General features: G+C 38.7%; 1 protein-coding gene across 1 annotated transcript in view; it reads right to left on the bottom strand.

The window, feature by feature from the left end:
- Positions 1–20058, bottom strand: part of LOC124519394 (NXPE family member 3-like) — a 51490-nt gene extending 31432 nt beyond the window's left edge. Inside the window, exons 1-2 of the mRNA XM_047089588.1 lie at positions 20021–20058; positions 14639–14829 (exon numbers count right to left, since the gene is read on the bottom strand). The gene's annotated coding sequence lies outside the window, so the exon portion shown is untranslated. The remainder of the gene's footprint in view (positions 1–14638; positions 14830–20020) is intronic.
- Between the last annotated feature and the right edge of the window lie 3439 nt (positions 20059–23497).

Raw genomic sequence — 23497 nt, forward strand, 5'->3', positions numbered from 1 at the left:
GCTCTTCTATTAGACTGGGCACTTAGACCTTGTCTTTCCTTTCCAAGGCTACAAAACAGATGCTAAAGAATTAAAATTATCACCAATATTAGACATATCACCAATACACATGATGAAGTTGTGTAAAACTAAATACATATGTGTGCAAATGACTATAATAAAAATAGGGAGATCTGAATAAGACTGGTAGATTGTATCAATGTTAATATCCCAGTTGTGATATTGTACTATCTATCCCAAATATATTAAGTAAGAAAAAAAGGTACAGAATAGTCTATGCTATATGTTACCTTTTGCTAATGGTGTGTTGTGGGATTTGGTCCAACTACCCTGATGAAGACAACTGAAAAAAAGTAATTAAAAGAAAGTTTTAAAAAATTATCAGGAGAGAGAAAAGGGAAAGGATTAGAGCTCAGAGATAAAATAAGGCTGGTTCTAAACGAGGGGTATTTGTGAATAGAGAAAGCAGACATACAAAGCTCTGCTTCTGCCATTCTTTTTTTTTTTTTTTTTAATTTTTTTTTTCAACGTTTATTTATTTTTGGGACAGAGAGAGACAGAGCATGAACGGGGGAGGGGCAGAGAGAGAGGGAGACAGAATCGGAAACAGGCTTCAGGCTCTGAGCCATCAGCCCAGAGCCTGACGCGGGGCTCGAACTCACGGACCGTGAGATCGTGACCTGGCTGAAGTCGGACGCTTAACCGACTGCGCCACCCAGGCGCCCCTGCTTCTGCCATTCTTAAGAGGTCAAGTGAACATAGGTCAAGTCCTTTGGCAATCAAGGAGGAAGACTTTAGTGAAATATGTTTTGCTTTTGGCTGAGACCCCCAAAACACCTGGGATTATTTACCAATCCACGAAAGTTCCCTGAAAGGTGGAGATGTATTTTTGGTGGAGCAGTGGGGGTTGGAACTTAGCACCTACAAAGGGAGAGCCCTAGTGTTATGTTCCCTGTACTGGGCTAGAAACTGAACTTTACTCTGGATGTTGGTGTGTACTATATTCTCAGAGACTATAAAGATGGCTCACAAAACTTCAAACTTTGTTCCTGAACTATAAACACTCTCAGATGTCGCTGGAATGAAAAGTCTTCTTCAGAATATGATAACATTGCCTAAGGTCTTACATTATACATAAAAGTATCTTTTCAAATAAAATGTCCAGGAAACAATCAAGTATCACAAGACATATGGTGAAGCAAGACAAAACAAGCCAGGAGAATACAGTGCGAAAAATAGAACATAATTAATTTGCAGTCCTGGAGGAAAGAAGAAAAGAATGGAAAAAGTTAATATTTGAAGAGACAATGGCTGAGAATTTCCCCAATTAAAGATGTAATGAAGGGCATCAATCTACTGTTTCAAAGATCCCAACAAAGTCAAAGAATTTTTTGGAAAATCCACATTAAATAACATTTGACTGAAAATACAGAAAAATCCAATGAAAAATAAGAGAAGACAAAAAGTGATCAATGCTGAGAATGAAATAAAGACTATCACTAAAGACTCTGCAGACATCAGAAGTATAAGGGAATACTGCAAACAACTTTACACACATAAATTTGACATTGTAGATGAAATGGATCAATTCACTAAAAAGCACAAACTATTAAACTCACCTAATATGTAACAGTTACTTTGAATAGTGCTATAACTATTAAGAAAAATGTAAGCATATAACCAAACGCAGTATGTGTACCTTGTCTGAATCCTGATTCAAACAAATGTAATAGAAAAAGATCCACCATATAAATAGCAACCAAAGAAAGTTGGTACAGACATTAAGACAAACATCATTTCTACAAATAGGAAAGGTTTTCTCATAATGATAAAAAGCTCAATTTGCCAGTAATATATAATAATTCTAAACAGCTATGCATCTAATAATATGGCATCAAGGGCACCTGGCTGCCTCAGTTGATGCAGTGTGCGACTCTTGATCTTGGGGTTGTGAATTCAGGCCCCATGTTGGGTGTAGAGATTACTTAAAAATAAAATCTTAAAAAAATGGCATCAAGTAAATAAAGGAGATTTTTATACGTACCTATCAGTAATTGGTAAAATAACCATACAAAAGATTAGTAATGATGTAAAAGATTTGAACAACATGATTTAATTTTTTAATTTTTTTTTAATGTTTATTTATTTTTGAGAGAGAGAGACAGAATGCGAGTGGGTTCGGGGCAGAGAGAGAGGGAGACACAGAATCCAAAGCAGGCTCCAGGCTCTGAGCTGCCAGCACAGAGACCAACACAGGGCTTGAACTCAAGAGCTGTGAGATCATGACCTGAGCCAAAGCCGGACACTCAACCAACTGAGCCACCCAGGCACCCCTGAGCAACGTGATTTTAAAAAACAGTCCTATTTAGTCAATAAATTATCAACTGTAGAATATGCATGCGAATATTTACAAAATTGATTGTATCCTGGACTAAAAAGCAAGGCTTATCAAATCTAAAAATATTTAAATCATATGAAATGTTTTCTGGTCACAATGCAATTATATTAGAAATCAATGACAAAGGGGCACCTAAGTGGCTCAGTCGGTTAAGCATCTGACTTCAGCCCAGGTCATGATCTTGTGGTTTGTGAGTCTGAGCTCCGCATGGGGCTCTGTGCTGACAGCTTGGAGTTTGGAGCCTGTTTCTGATTCTGTGCTCCCTCTCTCTCTGCTCCTCTCCCACTCATGCTCTGTCTCTCTCTCGTTCTCAAAAAAATAAACATTAAAAAAAAAAGAGAAATCAATGACAAAAATAGTATTAATGGAAAGATATTTATTATCTCTCAGTTGAAATCACACTGAACTAAAAATTCAGTATAACAACAGTTATTCAGTATAATCACAATTATGCAATATAATCATAAAAATTCCAACAGGAATTGTTTTCAATTTCACAAATTGGTGAAAGATTTCTATGGAAGCTCAAAAGGCCAAAAAAAAAAAAAAAAAATCTGCCAAGGCCCTTTTATTTTAAAAAAATTTTTTTAATGTTTCTTTATTTCTGAGACAGAGAGAGACAGAGCACGAGTGGGGGAGGGGCAGAGAGAGACGGAGACACAGAATCCGAAGCAGGCTCCAGGCTGTGAGCTGCCAGCACAGAGCCCAACGCGGGGCTCGAACTCACAAACCGCGAGATCATGACCCAAGCCGAAGTTGGACGCTCAACTCACTGAGTCACCCAGCCGCCCCATGCCAAGGCCCTTTTAAAGAACAAAAATAGGGGCGCCCGGGTGGCGCAGTCGGTTAAGCGTCCGACTTCAGCCAGGTCACGATCTCGCGGTCCGTGAGTTCGAGCCCCGCGTCGGGCTCTGGGCTGATGGCTCAGAGCCTGGAGCCTGTTTCCGATTCTGTGTCTCCCTCTCTCTCTGCCCCTTCCCCGTTCATGCTCTGTCTCTCTCTGTCCCAAAAATAAATAAACGTTGAAAAAAAAAAAAAAAGAACAAAAATGTAGGTCTTGTCTACCAGAAATGCAGAATTATTACGGAACTTTAGTAATGAAGACTGGGTGGTACTGGCGCAGATATAGACAAATCGACTCACTGTACAGAATAGACAGCCCCAAACAAATCGATACATTGACACCTGATTTGCGATGGAAGATGTACTGCAGAGCTATGGGGGATGGATGGACTTCTCAGTCAACGTGTCAGGTCAATCAGGTATCCAAACATCCAAAACTTTTTTTCTTTTTATGTTTATTTTTGAGGGAGAGAGAGAGAGAGAGACAGAGTACGAGCAAGGGAGGGGCAGAAAGAGAGGGAGACACAAAAACTGAAGCAGGCTCCAGGGTCTGAGCTGTCGGCACAGAGCCTGATGTGGGGCTTGAACTCATGAACCATGAAATCATGACCCGAGCCGAAGTGGGACACTTAACCGACTGAGCCACCAGGCACCCCCCAAACTTTTTTTTAAAATGCTGTTTCATAAGTAATCCAGAGAAATTCAAATTAAAACCACATGAGTCACTACTACACACCCACAAGTTTTGTCAAATATTTTTAAATGATAATATCAAATGCTGGCAAGAATGTGGAACAAGAAATGCTTGTGAAAGAGTAAACAGGTAAAACCACTTTTTAAATACTGGCAGAACCCAGTAAGTTGAAAGATAATCTACTCTCTGATCAGCAAAACCACCACCAGGTGACACCCTGCAAAAATGCCTATTTATGCAGGCTGTAGAGTTACATGCACCAGAACACAGCAGCATTTTTCATAATAGCCCATCAACAGTAGAATGTAAACATATAGGGTAATATAGTCATACAATGAAATATAAGTGAAAAAGGATGAACTGCAATTATATGAAAGAATATGGATGAATCTTAAATACTTCATTGAGCAAAAGAAGCTAGACAAAACAGATTCATACTGTATGTTGTCATTTATATGAAGTTGAAAATCGGGTAAAATGCACATATATTGTTTGGGAATGCCTTATAAGTTGGTAAAACCATAAAGAAAGACCAGGGCAAAAATATTATAAAAGTTAGAATAATGAGTACATCTAGAATAATAGGAGAAAGGGAGGGATATAACTTGGGAGGGACATGGTATCAGGGGCTTCTGGAGTAAAGGTCTTTTTCTCTTATTTAGGGTGGGAGTTATATGAGTGATCATTTTATAACAATTTGTTGAACTGTTTCATGCATTTTCTGTTTTGGTATATAATAAAATTTTAAGTAAAATTACATACATCCATTATATATATGCATGAATACATATACATTTAATATAGTGACTCAACAATTCCTTACATCACCTAGTGCTCATCACAACATCCCTCTGCAAATGCTTAAGTTAAATCTATCAAGTCTTTAACTCTAAATCTGTTTTTATAGGGAATACAAGAAATAGAGGACGAACTAAATGTCACCGTCAGGGAGCAATCAGAAATGTCCAGAAGGTGGGACATTTATTTGACAGGACAACTAGCCCTGACTTTTCCATTAAAAAGGATAAGGGAAAGGAAGGGCTAGCCTGGAGTTAAAGAAATCAAGGAAGAAACCACCAGGTCCTGGAATGCATCTTGGCTTTGAGAAAACAGTTGCATGGATTTTTGAAGGACAATGGAGGAAATCTGATTATGAACTGGATATTAGATTTAAGGAATTATTACTCATTTTGTTCATAATAATATTTTTGGTTTTCTATATAAATATTGTTTTTAAAATCTTTATACCAAATTATTTGGGAGTAGAACGTCATGATTCTGTAATTGCCTCAAATACTTAAAGCATATGAAAATAAAGTAAAAAGGGACAGGTATATGCCACCAGAATGTAATGGAAATAACACTGTTATTTAAGTTGCAATGTCCTTGAATAGGCAAGAGGGGATGAGAACCAGAGCTGAGTAGAAGGACCAGTGATAGATAAGAGCACGGAGTTTCCTTTACAAAAACAGGTGAGAAGATAGAAAATTCTAGTACAGATGCCAGAAGGTGAGGAAATATGGTAGTGGGAGTCTGTGCGATTTCACTTCCGGTTGCTTTGTTTGTTCAAGAAGGTATGTTAGGTCATCCGCCGAGGGTGAGGTTGAGGAGGGCTTCAGGAGAGAGGAGATGCTGGGAAGCAGTCACCCAGGAGCACCCAGTGGGACTAGGGCAGTGGCTCTTTGGCTTCGTGCACATCAGCAGCACCTACAAGGCTTGTTGAAACAAACACCGGGCTCCTCCCCAGAGTTAATGACTGGGTGGACCTGGGGCTGGGACTGAGAAGCTACATTTCTAACAAGCCCCCAGGTGAGTCAGCCCATCTGGGGACCACATTTTGAGAGCCACTGTGATTATTGTGCAGCATTAGGGCCCCCTTAAGGTGTGCGGGCCAGTGTTTCTTTTTTTTTTTTTTTTTTTTTTTTTTAAATTTTTTTTTTTCAACGTTTATTTATTTTTGGGACAGAGAGAGACAGAGCATGAACGGGGGAGGGGCAGAGAGAGAGGGAGACACAGAATCGGAAACAGGCTCCAGGCTCTGAGCCATCAGCCCAGAGCCCGACGCGGGGCTCGAACTCACGGACCGCGAGATCGTGACCTGGCTGAAGTCGGACGCTTAACCGACTGCGCCACCCAGGCGCCCCCGGGCCAGTGTTTCAAGTGAGAATTGTCAGCATTGTTGAACGTTCCTCTCCAGATGTGTTCTGCGGCACAGGTGTACTTGCAAAAGAGGCAGAGGGTTGAATGTACCAGAGCCAGAGATTATCACCAAGATCATCAAACAGCTGGTTCCTTCTTGTCATTCTGGACTCGGCTCAAATGAAAATGCTCAAAAGCACCATCACTGACCTTTTAATCCAACCATCTTCTTCCTCTTCACCATCTCAAAACTTTCACGTTGTTTTCTCTCACAGAACTTTCCACTGTCTGGAGCTTTACCTATATTTGTTTTGCTCCTTGTTTCTGAGCCTTTCCACTAGAGTTTATGCACAAGAAAACAGTAATCTTGATTTCTTGTTTTGTTCACTGCTATGTTCCTAGAACCTGAAGAGTGCTTGGACATCAGAGGGGTCCAGAGGTCGGCTCAATAAATATTTATTGATGAAAAATAAGAAAGAAAGAAAGAAAGAAAGAAAGAAAGAAAGAAAGAAAGAAAGAAAGAAAGAAAAAGGAAGGGAAGGGGGAGAGCGAGACAAGGAAAAACAAATTACTACATAAGACACTAAGCCATAGTATTAGTTTTGAATATGAAGAAGGAAAAACTTACCTAATTACAAAAATATAAACACAGTTCATTGATATATCTAAAACTAATGTCAATCCACTGGGCAAATGGGAGTCTAGCTAGTTGCTCACTACCCTATTTTCTTTCCCGAAGACTTTGTTTCCCAAATTCCCTGTTTGGGCCACGAGTGGGTTGTGGATGTTGGAATCTGGGCAGCTAAGATGTATACCACTTCCATGCCTGGACATAAAACACCCCACATAATCCTCTATTCTCTCAATCTCTCAACCAATGGGCCAGATGCAGAGGATCCAGTAGTGACCCTGGGGAGGCCCTGAGGGACACTGGGGACTTAGGATAAAAGGGACCTTGATTCTGGAGTCAGAGCTTAAAGGACAGCAGTATGAAGGCTGTTCCCAATCGCTGACTGGACTTCAGGGGAGTTCAGAATAAACTTTGGTGTCAAGTCATTGAAATTCCAGGGCTGTTTTTATTTTGCAAAAGAAAAAGGTGAAAGTAAAAAAACTTAAAAAAATTTTAACATTTATTTATTTTTGAGAGACAGAGTGTGAGCAGAGGAGGGGCAGAGAGAGAGGGAGACACAGAATCCGAAGCAGGCCCCAGGCTCTGAGCTGTCAGCACAGAGCCCAACGTGGGGCTCAAACTCACGAACCGCAAGATCATGACCTGAGCTGAAGTCAGACGCTTAACTGACTGAGCCATCCAGGCGCCCCAGCTGCTGAGTGTTTTTAAAGAATATTTCCATTTGTAAGATATCCACTTGGTTCTTTGTAGTATGTAAAGAATTCAAAGTAACATATACATAGATTAAGATAAAATTGACTTCCAGGAGGGATCTGAGCTTCCACTCCCACCTGGAAGCAACATGACAGAACAAGGTGGGATGAAGAATGCTAGTCTGCACTGTGTCCACTGCCCCTGGTGTCAGTAAGGCAAAGTGTGAACCTGAACTTCCACCTTTGTCCAGTGGAAATGAGACAACGAGAGTTGGTGCTCCATTGTCACCAGGCTGGCATCAGCAGGCTCCCAAGAGAGCTGAACATACATCCCATCTGGACCTGCTTGCTACACCTAAACAAGGTGACTGCCTTCTAAAAAGAAGAAAGGTCAAGTAAGATGCACAGTCTCATGACATAACACCCAGAGCGTCCAGTAAACAATAGAAAATCATTAATCAATACCAACAACCAGGATAATCACAACTGGAATGAGAAAAGATCATCATCAGGTGCCAATATCAAGAGAACTCAGATATTGGGGTGCACGGGTCTGACTTTGGCTCAGGTCATGATCTGTCAGTTCGTGAGTTCGAGTCCTGCATCAGGCTCTGCATTGGCAGTGTGGAGCCTGCTTCAGATTTTCTCTCTCTCTCTCTCTCTCTCTCTCTCTCCCTCTCTCCCTCTCTCTCCCTGTCCCTCTCCCACTTGTGCTTTCTCTCTCTTTCTCTCTCTCAAAATAAATAAATAAACTTAAAAAAAAGAGCACTCAGATGTTGGAATTATCTGATAAGGATTTTTAAAACAGCCATCATAAAAAATGCTTGAATGGGCCATATGAACACTACATATCCATTAGTATAGATACAATTTAAAAGATTGACACTTCCAAGTGCTGACAAGGATATGGAGCAACTGGAATTCCTAACCAATGATGGTAGGAATACAAAATGGTACAACTAGTTTGGAGAATATTTTGTCAGTTTCTTAAAAAGTTAAGTTGCTCAGTCAATTGAGCACCAACTTTAGTTCAGGTCACAATCTCACAGTTTATGGGTCTGAGCCCCAAATCGGGTTTGCTGTTATCAGCCTGTCAACATGGAGCCCACTTCAGATCCTCTGTCCCTGTCTCTATCTGCCTCTCTCCCGCTTTCTCTCTCTCTCTCAAAAATAAATAAAACATTAAAAAAAAAAAAAGTTAAGCATATACCTACTATATGATCTAGCCATTGCACTTTAAGATATTTATTCAAGAGAAATGAAAGCATATCCCCATACAAAGACTTGTGCGCAAATATCCATAGCAGCTTTATTCGTGATAGCTAAAAATTGGAAAGAACCCAAACGTCCACTGACAGATGAATGGATAGTCAAGTAATGGTATATACATACAGTGGAAAACTACACAGCAGTAAATGGGGAATGAGCTATTGTCACACGCAGAAATGTTGATGAATGTCAAAATAATTATGTTGAGTGAAAGAAGCCACACAGAAAAAAGAGTACGTATTGTATGGCCACATTTGTGTAAAGTTCTAGCAAATGCAAACTAAGATAAAAAGACAGAAAGAAGATGTGTGGTTTCCTGGGGAGGGAGTGGGAGGTGGGCATGAGAAGGATTAGGAAGGGCCATGAGGAAACTTTCCTGGGTGTTGAGTATGTTAATTATCTTCTTTGCGAAGATTGTTTTCCAGGTGTACATATATGTTATAACTTATGAAACTGCATACTTTAAATATGTGTTTATGGTTTGTCAATTACACCTCAATACACTGTTTAAAAATAAAGGGGAGCCTCGGGGAACCTGGTGGCTCAGTGGGCTAAGTGTCTGACTCTTGATTTCAGCTCTTTCAGGTCATGCTCTCACAGTTGTGAGTCTAGCCCTCCGTCAAGCTCTGTGCTGGGAGCCTACATAAGATTCTCTCTCCCTTTCCTGCTGCCCTTCCTCCCCTCAAAAAAAAAATTTAAAATTAAAATTAAAATAAAGGGGAACCTCAAATTAGTCTAGTAACTGAGGGTGACGATATAGCAAATTTCTAAACTTTGCAGCAAGATAGGAATGTATCTGAGTTTCCCATTTCAGATCAGAGAGGATATGCTTAGATGAACATTCCTCAAAAACATGGTACGCAAGAGCTACAATTAGCTTGTTGCTAACTTTACAACTGAGTTCACAGAGAGTGTGATCCATTGAACATATGGCTAGCTTTTCTATTCTACTTTCCTCCTCTCCAGAAGTCTTTGAGATTTGTAATATCTTTGCACAAGGCACTGTTTCTTAGGACATACTTTTATTCTATATAACCACTAGAGATGTTAAAATGTTTTTCTTTTCTAAATGGAAGGTAACTCACAGGTCCTGTGACAGTTTTCTGTTTTCCATTAATCTTGACTATTAGAAACTGGCACACATGGAAGATATGGGGTTTGGATTAATTTAACTTTGGAGGAGCTGAGGAAACTACATGCATTGAGCAAGAAGTCATTCAGGATTTAGGTTCTAAAAGGACCACAGCCTACTCGCTGTTCAATAAGGGAAAGAAAAGAAAAGAAAAGAAAAGAAAAAAGAAAAGAAAAGAAAAGAAAAGAAAAGAAAAGAAAAGAAAAGAAAAAGAAAGCAAAAGAAATTGAGGTGGAATGTGGGACAAAAGTTTGAATTTTATGTCATTTACAAGTTAATTTTACTTAAGAGAATAAATGGGGATTTTATTTATTAACTAATTGGGGGGTGCTTTTGTATATCAGAAACTGTATTATTTGAAAGGTTTTTTTTTTAATTCTGTCATTTGACTCATTACATAACATCTGGTTACCTAAACTGGAAAGGCAGCTCAATGGTACTAATTACATTCATGTAGCTCTGACTCTTTCACTTACATGCCCTTGGAAAAGTCCCAGCATCCTGCCCCACCTCTCTACTGAAAACACAGGAGTCTTGTTTCTCAAAGCCCTCTCCTTGTTCACCTTTCCTTCATGAAGCTCCAAGTGTCCTGCTCTCTCCCCGCATAGACACTCACAGCGCATGTTGTCTCTCAGGTACTCCCACCAATGCAGAAGTGTGGAGTCCCCATCATGTGGATATGGCCAGCCAGCAACCCAGGATGCTGTCAACAGTGGAGGAGTGGCCAGAGCAGGACAGGGACTGCCACACATCTCAGTGGTAGAAGCCAGAGGGGTTTGGGCCTGGAATCCCAGGGCAGAATGGGGGCTATGGGGACAGGGCTATAAGGAAAATGAAACACAGTACAGGGCTAACAGTTATAACTTAGAAAATGCCAGGCACTCTTTTATGTGCTTTATATATATCACTTCATTTACTTTTTACAAAATCTATGAAGTACTATTCTTATCTCCATTACAAAAGGGACACTGAGGTACTATACATATATAAACGTAATACAAAATGGATAAAAGACTTAAATGTAAGACCTTAAATCATGAAACTACTAGAAGAAAATTTAGGGAAATAACTTTTTAACATTGCTCTTGGCAATTATTTTTTTGGATATGACACCAAAAGCACAGGCAAAAACACAAATAGACATGTGTGACTGCATCAAACTAAAAAGTTTCTGTACAGCAAAGGAAACAATCAACAGAGTGAAAAGGCAACCTACAGAGTGTCTGCAAACCATATAATTGATATGGACTTAAGCTCCAAAATATATAGGTCCAACAATTCATTAACAAAAAAACCTAATACCCAGTTATAAATGGGCTAAGGACTTGAGCAGACCTTTCTCCAAAGAAGACACACAAATGGCCAACAGGTATATGAAAAGATGCTCAACATCACTAATCATCAGGAGAATGGAAATCACAGTATCACCTCACACTTGTCAGGATGACTATTATCAAACAACAACAACAATAACAACAACAAAATTGTCAAGGATGTGGGGCAATTGGAACCCTTGCACACTGTTGGTGAGAATGTAAAATGGTGCAGCTGCTGTGGAATACAGAATGTATGTTCCCCCCTCCAAATTAAAAACAGGATCTAGCAATCCTACTTCTGAGTATTTATCCGAAAGAATTGAAATCAAGATCTTGAAGAGATGTTAACATTCCCATGATCATTGCAGCACTAGTCACGATAGCCAAGATGTGAAAACATCCATCGGCAGACGAAAAGATAAAGCATGGTATGTACATACAATGGAATGGAAGGAAATTCTGTAACAAGAGACAGCATGGATGAGCCTTGAAGATATTATGCTAGGTGTGAGAAACCAGTCACAGAAAGACAAATATTGCATGATTCTGCTTATATGAAGTATCAAAAATAGTCAAATTTACAGACTTGAAAAATGGAAATGTGTTTGCTAAGAGCTAGGGATGGGGGAAATGGAGAGTTACTAATCAATGAGCATAAAGTTTTAGTTAAGCAAGATAAATAAGTTCTGAACATCTGCTGTACAACATTTTACCTATAATACCATGTTGTATATTTTAAAAATTGTTAAGCAGGTTCTTATCACAATAAAATTTTGAAATAAAAAAATTATTCATTTTCATCAAAAGACACAATTAGTGTGAAAGATAGTCATAACACAGGGCTGGAGAAGATATTTGTAACACACACACAACAAATGAAGGGGCTGTATCCAAAACCTATAAAGAATTCCTCCCAATTCATAGGAAAAAGACAGATGACCCAATTAGAAATGGACAGAAGATACCTTAACAGGCATTTCGCAGTAGAGGAAATTCAAATGACCAATAAATATATGAACAGATGCTCAACAGAATAAGTAAGAAAAGAATGAAAATGAAAACCACAATACATCCACATATTCAAAGAAAGGCTAAAACTAAGAAACAATACCAATGCTCGTGAGGATGTGAAGCGATTGAATCCCTCATACTGTTTTGGTGAGGGTATAAATTGGGAAAGCCACTTTGGAAAACTGGCAGTAAGTACCAAAGTTGAACATACGTATACCTTGGGACCAAGCAATTTAGCTTGTTGGTATATACCCAACAGAAAGGCATGCATGTGCACACTAAGAGACACGGACAAGAAGATTTATAGTAGCAATACTTAAAATAGTCAAAAACTGAAACCAACCCAATTGTCTATCAACCACTGCAATGATAAAGAAAGTGTTGTATTTTCATATACTGGAGTACCGTGAGATGAACATGAATAATAGCTTTACGCTACAATGTAGATGAATCTCACCAAATATATTGAATGAAGACACATCTTCTTAATGATAAAAAAAGAAGACACAAAAAAGTACACAGTGTATGATTACACTTCTATAAAATGTAAAATCAGGCAAAAATAAACTATAATGTTTACACCTGGAAAGAAGAGAGGGTGGTAGTGATGGGAATGAAGGCATGAGAGAAAGTTTCTAAGGATACTAGTAATGTCTACTTGACTTGAGTGATGATTCCACAGGTGTGTTATCTTTTATTTCATTGAGCACTTATGATTTATATATTTTCATGTATGTTACGGTTCAGCTTTTTTAAAAGGTGGAAAGTTTTAGCTCCAAGAAGTCTCACTCTTTCTCACAGTGAAAGGTTACTCTGGAAATGAAATCAACACTTTCCTTGGAACAGATTATTAAGGAATTAGGGTTTCCCTGCCAAACTCTTTCATACTTTTAGAATAAAGACCAATCTTGCCAGATCAACCACTTAAGTGAAACCAGAAATCCGTATTTTCATTTGAAAGCCCCTACTGTTTAACTATCAACAACCCATTCAGCATTGTTTAAACAGTCCAAACAAAATGTATCTGTAGCTATATTAAGCCCCAGATCTCCACTTTTGACTTACGGGCAAACAGAGAAATGCCTTCTCTAGGAGATATTCTTAGCTTCTTACCATACTCATATTTCCAAAAGACACAGCAAAAGTCACTCCAGCCAATTACCCACTCTCTTTTCAGAAAGGGATTCCCACCCCCCCTGCCCCCACCGAATTCCTGCCTTCCCCCCCCCCCCCCCCCCCCCGTCCCCGCTCTCGTAAAAAGCAGAGACAACACCATAGATTTCCATCTCTTTCTCTTACAGTGGGATAGAAAGTAAACACTTTTTTTTGAAAAAAATTTTAACATTTAGTTATTTTTTGAGAGACAGAGAGAGGCTTAGCACGAGTTGGGAAGGGGCAGAGAGAGGGAGAGGGAGACACAGAATCTGAAGCAAGCTCCAGTCTCTGAGCTGTCAGCACAAAGCCTGACACGAGGCTTAAACTCACCAACTGCAAGATCGTGACCTGGGCAGAAGTCAGCCAGTTAACCGACTGAGCCACACAGGTGCCCCCAAGAAAGGAAACACTTTTGAAGGGTGAGGAGAGCTAAGAACCATGGGGAATTGCTTATTTTTGTTCTCCACAGGAATTTCCCTGAAATGATCTCTTCTGGGTTTGTGTTTTGGATTCCCTAACAGACCCTAACACCTAACAATTCACCCTCCTCCTAAGAATGATGTTTCACCCTGTAATGGCTGCCCCTGGAGTCACAGGAGGCACAGGTAAGGAGATGGAGAGCTTCCCTCAGTTGCACAGGAAGAAAACACAGGAGCCAGTGATGAGAGGCAGTGGAGGCAAGGGAGGTACTCCCCGGAGCCAGAAACACCAACCTGACAGTCAGAATCTTACACTCCGTGAATGGATCCACGACAGCCTAGACGTTTCTCTTAAATACTCAGCATGAACCATGGACCCAGGTACAGCATAAAACAATAAAAGCTTAATAGGCCTTTGCAGCATTAAAGAGTGAGTTCACTCTGGTAACTTCCTGAGAGAAGGCATGGAAATTGTTATATGGCATATATGCATGTTCTGCCTGATACTGCCAATTCTTCCAAGCCCTGTGTCTCTCTTTTCTACCTTTCTAAGTCCTAGTTCCTCATCCACTCCCACCCCCCATCCCCTGAATCCTGGAGTCTCACTTTCTGTCCTTTGAAACCAATACAACTTCCTGTAAACAGGCAGATTTCATTCTGGTGTGCCAAAAACCAATCCCCCACTCCCACTCTGGGTCTTTGCACAAAGCTTGGCTTACACATCTGAGGAATTACCTTTTTCGCCACGGTTTTAGATAATAATTCATCATATCCGAAACAATCTCACCATCCGTGAGAGAATCTACATTTTGTCATTCATTTGTAAATTTTCACAAAATGTATTTGGTGTTCACTGTAGTTGTTTTATTGATATATTGTGACTCCATAATGGGAGGACTTTGGCATGACAAATTCCCACTATAGGAAGAGGGTATCTACCTGAGAGAGTCAGAGTGGATTCTTCCCAAGAACAACGATTCATAAGAATAGCAGAGATAAGAGGCAGCTACTTCTCCTAGGGCTGAGATCCAGATCTTTTGGAGATGACTCAGGTCACGGCCCACTGAATGGCAGAGAAGTCACTGTGGAGTCACAGCAGCAGAACTTGCTGTAAATCTACCCTCTGGAACCTGCTGGAAATAAATCAGTACTTTAGGGTGCTACTGAGAGACCTTCAGGGGGAACCCCACGTGAACGCAAAAAACTGCACCCAGCTCTGTAGGAAACCCACAGAGCACTCATCTAAAGCATTTGCCAGTTACCTCAGCAACCTGGATGTGTTAGGAGCCACACCCACCCAGATCTAGTGTTACACCTTGGACCAATTTTAGATTTCCTCCTTGGCCACTTCAAAATATTCTCAAGCTGCAACTTTTCCAGTGCCCACTTCCACAAGCAAATTTCAGGTCTTTTTCAATATATAAGGCCATGTTTATTGTAGTGTGCTACGGTTTTATTACGTTCGTATCTTTTTTGAATGTGTCATTGACAAAGTTTTTGAAGATTATACCCCTAATCCCATTTTCCCCCTAAACCCTGTGGTTTTCACTGTGTGATTTTAGTAATTTTTAGGAATGCTTATGTTGTGTTATTGCAGAATTGACTGCTTATACAACTCTAGGCTAAAACATTTTAAAATATTGATGAAATGGGTGATTTTCTAGGAAATTTTCAAAATTGATATAAGAAGTTAAAATCCTGAACTTATCACAAATCACAAATGAGATTTTTTTAAGGTTTACAACAATATACTTCTAAGAAAGATGTCAGATCTAATTGGCTTTGAGGGTAAATTCTTTCAAATGTTCTAGAAATAAATCATTTCTATACTGTAAAAACTGCTGCAGAACATTGGGGAAAGTGGAGTATTTCCCAAGTCATTTTATGAAGCTAACAGAAACCTGGACACCAACTCCTGGCTAACACACACAACATAGAAAAAAATACAAAACCTTACATTAATCTCATTTAAAAGTATAGATATAATGATTATAAAAAAAATAAGCAAATCAGATTCAACATTTTAATGATACTGCGACCAATTTGGATTTATTATAGCATAGGACTAGCTAAACATTAGAAAATCTATTAATATAGTTTATTGTATAAAAAGGAGAAAGGACAATTCAAATAGATGCAAATCAGTATTCTGTGAAATTAAACAGACAACATTTATCTTAACAAACAAAAGCGCTAGAAAAGTAGAAGCAAATACTTCTATATCATGAAAAAATATTTTAAATCTATCTCAAACCAACAACTAATATCAAAGATAAAGGATAAAACACCAAACATTTTTTTTTAAGGTTTTTAAGTAATCTCTACACCCAACATGGGGCTCGAATTCACAATCCCAAAATCAAGAGTCACATGTTCTATCAACTGATGAGCCAGCCAGGTACCATCCCCCCCCCCCAATTTTTCTGTTAGAGAATATGGTATCATTATTATAATACTAGGATTATAAAATGCTTACTGTGTACCAGCCAATATTGCAAGAATTTTACATTTGGTAGTTAAATCCTATGATGGAACTATGCCCAAGATTACACGGTAAGGCATAAACAAAATTTCTGTTATTCATGTATGATATCATTACCTAAAAACCCAAGGAAGCACCTGAAAATTGTTAGAGTCAATTATAACTCAGTAACATGGCTAGTTATAAAATATTTAAACAAAAACTAATAGCTTTCCCTTATACTTTCCTGCATACTACCAATGATCAGTCACCAAAGTTTCAACAGAAACAACTTTTAATTTTCTAGAAATGAAGTGATAAAAGTATAATATGTATATAAATTCAACTTCAAAACTTTACTAAATGACATGGAAGAAGAGTTAAATAAATAGACATATGTTCTTGGACAGGAATACACAGTATTGTAAATGTGTTCAACTTAAATGCAATTATGATTAAAATTCAAAAGGGGTATTTTTTTTAAGATTTTATTTTTAAGTAATATCTATACCCAACATGGGGCTCGAACTCACAACCCCAAGATCAAGAGTCGCACACTCCACCAACTGAGCCAGCCAGGTGCCCCCAAAGGGGTAGTTTTAATCTAACAAAATAATCATTGGGCTCATCTGGGAGAAAAATGTTAAAAAATCACCAAGAAAATGCTTAAATAATGAGGTACTCTGATATTAAAATGTGTACTAAACTAAAATGTGCTCTAAACTACAATAGATAAAAAAACATGTTATACTGAAAACAGACTAGAGAGGCTAATAATACTGCAAAATCCAACCACATGCTGGAGAGAAAGCCTGGCCTCAGACCATATGATAAAGGCAGCATTTCACACCAGCGCAGAATAAAGACATTATTCAATAAATGGTATTGTGATAACTTGGGTAAAAAATTTTAATTAAAGAGTAAAAATTTTGATAGTAAAACAAAAAACCTATTATTTTTGGAAGTAAAAATTTACTTGATCTTGCATTGGAAAGGACTTTTTATTGTAGTACAAAATACATAACATGAAGTTCATCATTTTAACATTTTAAAGTGTACAATTCAGTGACATTAAGTACATTCACAATATTGTGCAACCATTCCCACTACTTCCAGATCTTTTAATCACGCCAAAGAAAACCCCATATCCATTAAGCATTCACTCCCCATTCCCCCCTCCTTCCCTCTGGCAACCACTAACTTTCTGTCTGTATGGATTTGCCCATTCTACACACTTCATATAAATAGAAACATGATAAGTAGCCTTTTGTTTTTGGCTTCTTTCATTTCCAAACTCATTCATGTTTCAGCGTGAATCAGGACTTCATCACTTTTAACAGCTGAATGATATTCCGTTGTATATAGATATATTAGTTTTTGTTTGTCATTCATCAGTTGATGGACATTTGAGTTGTTTCCACCTTTCAGCTATTGTGGATAGTACTGCTACAACCATTTGTGTACGTTTTTCTGTGGTAGACATATGTTTTCAATTCTCTTGATTTATGGATTTTAGGAGTGATTTCCCTTTCTGCAAAAAGGCCATTGGGATTTTTATAAGGATTGCACTGAACCTGTAGATCACTTTGCAGTATGATAGACAGTATGGCCATCTTAACCATATTAGTCTTTTAACAACCCATGAATATGGATGTCTTTCCATTTATTTAGATCTTCTTTAATTTCTTTCAGCAATTTTTTTTTGTAATTTTCCTTATACAAGTCTCACACCTCCTTGGTTAACTTTATTTCTAAGTATATTATTCTTTTTATGTATTATAAATGGTATTGCTATTTAATGTCCTTTTTAGATTAATTGCTAATGAATATAAATACAACTGATTTTTGTGTGTCGATTTTGTGTCCTGCAACTTTGCTGAATTGGTTTATTAGCTCTAATAGTGTTTTCATGGATTCTTTGGGATTTTATAAATACACACACACACACACATACACACACACACACACACACACATATATACAGAGAGAGAGAAAAATATATATACACACACACATATAACCATGTTATCTGCAAATAAATATAGTTTTATTTCATTTACAATTTAGATGTGTTTTATTTTTCTTGCCTAGTTGCTCTGGCTAGAACTTCTAATTCAACGCTGAATAGACATGGTAAAAGCAGGCATCCTTTTCTTGTTATCATGAAAGTGTTGGATTTTGTCAAATGCTTTTTTTGCATCAATTGAGATGATCATGTGGGAATTTTTTTTTCCTTCTTTCTCCTATTGTGGTGTATTACAGTGATTGATTTTTGTAAGTTGAACCATCTTTGCATTCCTGGGTTAAATCCCACTTTATCACAGTATATAATCCTTTCAATATGTTGCTGGATTTAGTTCACTAATACTTTGTTGAAGATTTTTGCATCTATGTTCATAAAGAATATTGGTTTGCAGTTTTCTTTCCTTGCAATGTATTCTTATAGCTTTGTTATAAGGGTAATGCTGGACTAACAGAATAAATTAGGAAGTGTTTCTTCCTCTCCTATTTTTTGAAGGAGGTTGAGAAGAATTGGTATTCATACTTCTTTTTTTTTTTAATTTTTTTAATGTTTATTTATTTTTGAGACAGAGAGAGACAGAGCATGAACAGGGGAGGGTCAGAGAGAGAGAGGGAGACACAGAATCTGAAACAGGCTCTGGGCTCCGAGCTGTCAGCACAGAGCCTGACGCAGGGCTCGAACTCACGGACCGCGAGATCATGATCTGAGCCCAAGTCGGCCGCCTAACCGACTGAGCCACCCAGGCGCCCTGGTATTCATACTTCTTTAAATGTTTGGTAGAATTTTTCACTGGATAATACCAGTAAAGCCCTCTGGTCCTGGACTTTTCCTTTTGTGAAAGTCTTTGATTACTGATTCAATCTCCTAACTTGTTATAGGTCTATTCAGATTTTTTATTTCCTCTTGAATCAGTTTTGGTACATTGTGTGTTTCTAAGAATTTGTCCATTTCATCTAGATTATTTAATTTGTTGGCAACTATTCAGAATATTCTTACAATCTTTTTCTTTTTCCTGTAAGGTCAATAGTAATGTTATCTGAAACTCATTTCTGATTTTATTTGAGTCTTGTTTCATAGTCAGTTGGGCTAAAAATTTGTTGATTTTGTTGATCTTTTTAAGGAACCAACTTTTGGTTTAATGGATTTTCCCTATTATTTTGAATTCTCTACTACTTTATTTTGTATTCTCTATCTCCACTCTAATGTTTATTATATCCTTCCTTCTGTTCTCTTTAGGTTTAGTTTGCTCTTTTTCTAGTGTGTGTGGTGGGGGGTGGTTGGGGGGGTACTTTCTAAGCCTGACACTGAAGGGCAAAATCATAAAACACTTGAAAGTTTAATTACAAGAAAAAAAACTTAACTTGTACGTCAAAAAACACAGGAATTGGGGCGCCTGGGTGGCTCAGTCGGTTAAGCTTCCGACTTCGGCTCAGGTCATGATCTCGTGGTTTGCGAGTTCGAGCCCCACATCAGGCTCTGTGCTGATAGCCTGGAACCTGGAACCTGCTTCAGATTCTGTGTCTCCCTCTCTCTCTGCCCCTTCCCTGCTCATGCTCTGTCTCACTCTGTCTCTCAAAAATAAATAAATGTTTAAAAAATTTAAAAAAAACCACAGGAATAAAAGACAAAAAGCAAACTGAAAAAAACATCTGAAACCCGAGTCAGACAAAGGTTAACATTCTAACAGCTCCTACAAACAGTAAAATGAACATCTTAGCAGAAAAGTGAGCAATAGACAGGCTTAAGAAAAAGAGTAAAAGAAAAATCATCCTAATGGTTACTAAACATATAATTAAACCCTCAATCATAATTGTAAAAGAAATTAAAATAGGGGCACCTGAGTCTCAATCAGTTAAGCGTTCAACTCCTGGTTTTGGTTCAGGTCACGATCTCACAGTTCATGGGATGGAGGCCCACATCAGGCTCTTTGGTGACAGCATGGAATCTGCTTGGGATTCTCTCTCCTCTCTCTCTCTATGCTCCTACCCCTACTCCATCTCTGTCTCTGAAAATAAATAAACATTTAAAAAATTTTTAAAGGATATTAAAAAAAGACATAATATTTTTGTTTTTTTATTGAAGTGAAATTCACATAACACAAAATTAATCATTTTAAAGTGAGCAATTCAGTGGCATTTAGTACTTTCACAGTGTTATGTAACTACCACATCCATCTAGTTCCAAAACATTTTCTTCACCCCAAAAGGAAAGCTAGTGCCCATTAAGCAGTTACTCCTCACCCCCCTCCTCCCAGCTGCTAGCACCATCAATATATATATTTTTCCACCAAAGAGAAAATAAAGCAGTGATAACTCACATATCGGTATATCAGAATCACCTGGGAAGCCTCAAAAATTCCAATGCCGAAGGTCACATCCCAGACCAATTAAATCAGAATATTTGGGAGTGGGACCAGGGTATCAGTATTTTTTAAGGTTCCCCACATGATTCCTATGTATAGTCAAAGTTGAGAATCACTAATTTAAAAGGGGGATAATATCTAACATTAATTCAAGTGAGAGTATATCCTAATATAGGGTGCTGTGTAATTTGTGCAACTTTTTGAAAGAGCTGTCTGGCAGTAATAATAGTTCACATTTATTGAGCTCTTATCATGTTCCAGACACTAGGCTAAGTGTGTTATTAGTTCTTTCAATCCTCACAGCTGCCCATGAAGCAGTATGCTATCACCTTCATTTTATAGATGCAGAAAACAGAGTTACAGAGGGACTAAATGATGTAACTAAATTACAGAGCATATAAGTGTTTTTAATACATGCTTTTGCCACTACTCTACACTGTGGACTGCCATCCTTTAAAATGCTCCTTCTAGAAAGTTATCCTATCTAGAAAGTGCATATCCTGGATATGCCAAGAATTTTCAGTCCATACTGTTTAAACATGAAAATTGAAAACAATTTAAATAACCAGGTGTACAATAGGAAATTATTAAATTACATAAATTAAATGACTGAATATTAGGTAGTTTTATTTTTTTATTCTATTCTATTCTACTCTATTTTATTATTTTAGTAAGCTTCATGCCCAGCATGGAGCCCAAACTCATGACCCTGAGATCAAGACCTGAGCTGAGATCAAGAGTCAGACAGCCAACCAACTAAGCCACCCAGGTACCCCCTAGGTAGCTCTTTTAAATGGGTAGTTGAATGTATGTATGTACGTAGTTGAATTATCGGTAGGCCAAAAAATCAAATAGTATGCACAATCTCTCTCTCTCTCCCTCTGTCTCCCTCTCTCTCTGTCTCCCTCTCTCTCTCTATATATATATACACGTATATATACGTGGAGCCTGCTTTGGATTCTCTCTCTCCCTCTGCCCCTCTCCCTGACTTGTTCTCTTTCTCTCTCTCTAAAAAATAAAATAAGTTTAAAGGGGTCTCATCCCAAGCACTTCCCAACCCTCAGCTACTCGCCCTTTGTTTCTCTCTTCCTTTCATTTCCTACCCCCCCCCCCCCCCAGGCTCTCCTCCTCTCCATTCCTTCTCCTTCGATCTCCTTTCCCTTCTACCCTTTACCACTCTGGGCCCTCAGTGCATGTGGAGGCAGGAAGTTCAAAGACAGAAGCAGGAATTGTGCAGGAGTGCATGGCTGCCTGCCTGGTGGGGGCAAAAAGGGGCATGGGAGGTGGTGAACGGGGTCCCCACCAAGAACAACTCTTGGCTGTTTGCACCACGTACACACTTGGTTGGGAGGAAATAAAATAAAGCACAAGGAAACAAAAATGAAAGCAACAGGCACAGAATTTGTGGCAGGGTTTTCCAAATAAAGAGGCAAGAGGGAATCTGTGTCCATGTTTACAATTTTTTTTTAAGTTTATTTAGAGAGGGGGAGAGAAAGAGAGAAAGACAGATTGAGCATGAGCAGGGAAGGGGCAGAGAGAGAGGGAAAGAGAGAGAATCCTAAGCCGGTTCTGACAGGGTCTGACAGGGGTTAGATCCCATGACCCTGCAATCGTGACCTGAGCTGAAATCAAGAGTTGGATGCTTAACTGACTGAGCCACGCAGGCACCCCTCATGTTTATAAAAATTTTTTTTTACTTAAAAAAATCCTTATTACAATAAAGTGACATTAGACATTTTATGATTTTTAGAAATATAGCCACAAATCTGTAAATGTAAATCTGTCCTTAAGCCATTCCGTGTCACTTTTTTTTTTATAATTTAACTTTATTTTTTATTTTTTAAGATTTACATCCAAATTAGTTAGTATATAGTGAAGCAGTGATTTCATGTTTATAATTTTTTAACTCAAGGAAACAAAGCGGGTCTGAGATATGGATTGTGAGAAAGTGGAAGTCTCCCTCCCTCCTGCCAGAGTCTTGAGCAGCCTGTCAGAGTAATTCAGGGCTATGCCCCCAACCAGCCCCAGGACCTCTCCTAGTCGTGACTGGCAGGACCAACTACAACATGTGGGGGCCCTGTACAAAATGAAAATGTGGGGCCCTTTGTTCAAAAATTATTACAAATTTCAAGATGGGGACAGCACAGCATTAAACCCAGCACAGGCCCTTCTGAGCACGGGACCTTGTGTGACTGTACAGTTTGAGCACCCATGAAGTCAGCTCTGATGAAAAGCAATAGTAATATGGACAGGACTGACAACACACAGGAACCGACCCAGGCAGTAGAGTAAATGACAGTCACAAAGGAAATTAGGCAGTCGGGGTCCCACAGTGGGGTCTGTGAACTATCTGAAGTATTTAAAATATTTAGTAGAAGGGCACTTGGGTGGCTCAGTCGGTTAAGCAACTGATTTTGGCTCAGGTCATGATCTCATGGTTTGTGAGTTTGAGCCCCACATCAGGCTCTGTGCTGACAGCTCGGAGCCTGGAGCCTGCTTCAGATTCTGTGTCTACCTCTCTCTCTGCCCTCCCCTTTTGCACTCCGTCTCTCTCTCTCTCTCTCAAAAAATAAACATTAAAAAAATTTTAATAAAATACTTAGTAGAAATGGATGTTGAAGGTATCCAATGATACTGGAAATAGAAATGAAAAATTTTAATAAATTTGAAACAAAAATGGGGGAAAGGTTACAACATATTATAATGTTGTAAAAAGAGACTAAAAATAGGGTGTCTCAGTCCTGGCTGCTGTACCAAAATACCATAGCCTGGGTGGCTCAGATACAACAGAAATTTAGTTCTGGAGCCTGGAAGTCCAAGATCGGAGTGCCAGGATGGTCAGGTTCTGGTGAAAGCCCTCTTTTGAGTTGAGACTGCTGACTTCTAGTTTTATCCTCATGTGGTAGAGAAAAGAGACAAGAAGGAAGCTCTCCCCAGTCTCTTCTTATTGTG

This window comes from Lynx rufus, unplaced genomic scaffold (assembly GCF_022079265.1).
Source record: "Lynx rufus isolate CCGP_SWC_20201006 ecotype Redwood Valley unplaced genomic scaffold, mLynRuf1.p SCAF_27, whole genome shotgun sequence".
NCBI classification, from domain to species: Eukaryota; Metazoa; Chordata; class Mammalia; order Carnivora; family Felidae; genus Lynx; species Lynx rufus.